This window comes from Lactuca serriola, chromosome 3 (genome assembly GCF_051521515.1).
Source record: "Lactuca serriola cultivar US96UC23 chromosome 3, Lser_US96UC23_V15, whole genome shotgun sequence".
NCBI classification, from domain to species: Eukaryota; Viridiplantae; Streptophyta; class Magnoliopsida; order Asterales; family Asteraceae; genus Lactuca; species Lactuca serriola.
This window is the reverse complement of record NC_136410.1, coordinates 33,427,809-33,430,664: the sequence shown is the minus strand read 5'-3', so window position 1 is coordinate 33,430,664 and position 2,856 is coordinate 33,427,809.

Genomic DNA, 2,856 nt, shown 5'->3' with positions numbered 1-2,856 from the left:
GCACTATACCGTTGAGTATTGGCACTGGACGAAAAGGCTTCTGGTTGTAGATTACTTAGAGCAAGCGACTGAGTGCCATCTATCATCTGATTGGTCTTCATGGTAGCGGGTCTTGCTTATTTTCTTTTGCTATTGAATCTGCTATTGAAGGAGTAAGTTGCGCCCTTAGCATGCTTTTGCCCAGGAGTGGGTGCTGACACCCTTTTGCCTTATCCACTCTTAGTGGTTTAGTTAGGGCAGTAGATTACTTAGAGGTTGAATTTATTCTTAACTGCTTTCCAGCTATCAAAGTGGATTAGCCTTGGAAACATTTGAAATTCTTTAACTAGCATTCAACTGTCAAGTGCCCGAATCATACCCAAACCCTTACTCAACCTCTGAAGAAGAAGAAGAAGGAAAGAAAGCGTCCATAAAAAGACCGAGAATGCTAATGACTGGAAAGTAGTGCAGAGACCTTCAGGTATGAAGCAATGAGCTGACATGATAGAAAAATGCCTGTCAAATTGTTGGGTCTGCAGCAAATAGATTGAAAATGATTTCTAATGAAGACTTATCTGTAGATGATGTCATTATTCCCAAAGAATCAAATGCAGTGCTATGCTAAGAATATATAGATAAGGTGGAACTTATGCATCACCTTTCTTATGAAAATGAAGGAAAGCAGCAGACTATTCATGAATCTCCTAGCTTTGCTGCGGGTAGTGAAAGTGGAGCAAGAGAGGAAAATGAATGTGCAGCTAGGAGAGCTGCTACTTCTGAACTTGATAACTACAGCTAGCTGACTGGTTTACTACTTTCTTTCAACCCTTGGACTGCTATCCTTGGTGTGAACTGGCCCGCCTACTGAACTCCTACTGTCCTGCTACCAAGCATTCTCTCTTTACGGGTGCACTAAGAAAGATTGCTACAACAAGAAAAGGAAAGAAAATAGACTGACATAAATCGTAGACCGGAACTGCTCTCGCCTACCTGCACTGACTTCCTTGCCTTACGAAAAGCATTTCAAAACTTTCTGTTTTTACTGGTAGTAGTACAAACCTATCTATTGATTAAGGTAAGGAAGGCGGGTTTACATCGCTACCTAAGCGCAGAGGTTACTAAGCGGCTGCTGGTCTAGGTGTTCGAAGCATGATTCATCAACTGGTAAAGTGAGTAGTTCATCTGAAACCGTTCCTCTCTAAAGACAAGGAAAACGAAGCTAACCGCTTTGAGGCTGCTTCCGAAACATTCTTCATTGATAGGGATTTTTCTATCATTACAACTTGGGCAAAGCCGATTTCTTTCTTCCGGAGAATCTATGGCAACGAGAGAAGCTAACTTTCTAATTTGATCACAAAAAATAGGTAGCTCAAAGCGCCAACCCTTCCTCTTAGACACTACTACTGATCAGCATGACTTTCTTTCCTGAGTAAGGTAAGGGGTATGGAAACGTCCTCTTATCACAGCTTGAACGGGGTTCATTGTTGGGAAGAAGACGAAGTCAAACCAATCCAACTCCAACCAGATAGAGATTGAGTCTAGAAAGAAATAAGAAAGAGCTTGTCCAGTACCTTTTGTTTAGAGTCTTTCTACTTTCTATCATCTATAACCAAGTTGCTATTTCAGGTTTAAGGAAATGAATTGTAAGTCGCGTAATCCCCCTTCCTCCCTTGCAGTCAAAACTCTCCTCTAATAGCAAAAAGCTTCGATGCCATATTCTCTATTTTGGAAAAGGACCTCTTACAGCAGTTGACAGTGGAAACTTTCCAGCTAGCGATTGATCCAGTTACCGGTAAAGGACAGTTAACAGAAGAAAGAAGAGAGATGAGCTACTATCACTCAAGAACTAGAAGAAGGAAAGAAAGAGATTCACTTCGCCAGCCTTGAACTCCTCTTTCTTGGATCGTTGTTTGCGACAGACCGATTGAGACAGATCTAGAAATAGAGCAGCAAGGGAACACTTACCAATACATACTATGGATTAGGCTGAAGTGTTGCATCTCCAGCTTCTACTATTGTTGCACCACCTTGATGCTAGAGGGGCTCTCAGAAAGAGGGGGCAAAGCAAAACCAAGAGGGTGTCGTAGATACGAATCACTCTCTCTCATAGGGCATTTTTCTGTAGTAATGTATTTTGGTCTTGATCGTTGCCCACATAGCAGTAACGGGTGGAAAGAGCTATGATAGGAGTCGATGCCTTACTGTCTCGAAAGGCTGAAAGCAAAAGGAGATCGCTTTCGATTCAGGATCAAGCCCAGGAGGTAGCAATCGTTGGACATGTCCCTTCTTTAAAGTCAAGGTAGGAGAGTGAGATGACTTACTAGGACAGAGCGGGCTAAATGGAATCAATAGTAGAGTAAACAGAATGGAAAGATTACGACTCTTTCCGATAGAGAACCAAAGAGCAGACAGGAGTAAGCCAAAGACCTATTCCATATGATAAAGCTTACCATTGAGGGAGCTTAAACCGATGTCCCTATGTGCTAGTCGTTACCTTCCTTTTAGATAGGTACTACCCTGCGTACTATACTTATCTAATTCTAGTTTCAAGCCATAGGAATCTCGATTTCTTACTAAATCTAGCGGCTTGACTTGGTGTGAAGTTTTAATAGCATGGGCATGAGGAAAGGACTCTTTGCATGAGTTGGCTGTTTTCCAAGAACTGGTTTCACATGAATCTCTGGAAGGGCTTTCTCTATCTCCTTAGGGTGTAGAATTCATCTCGGGAAACTAAAGAATGGGAAGAAGGTAGCTAGCAACTTCCATAGCTATCTGTGATAGGCCACAAGGTGAAGCAGAAGGGAATTCATGGACAAATGTAGTTGTTCGGGAGTCAATAGACTGTTCGGAAGTAACTGATCCCACATTAGCATTAGT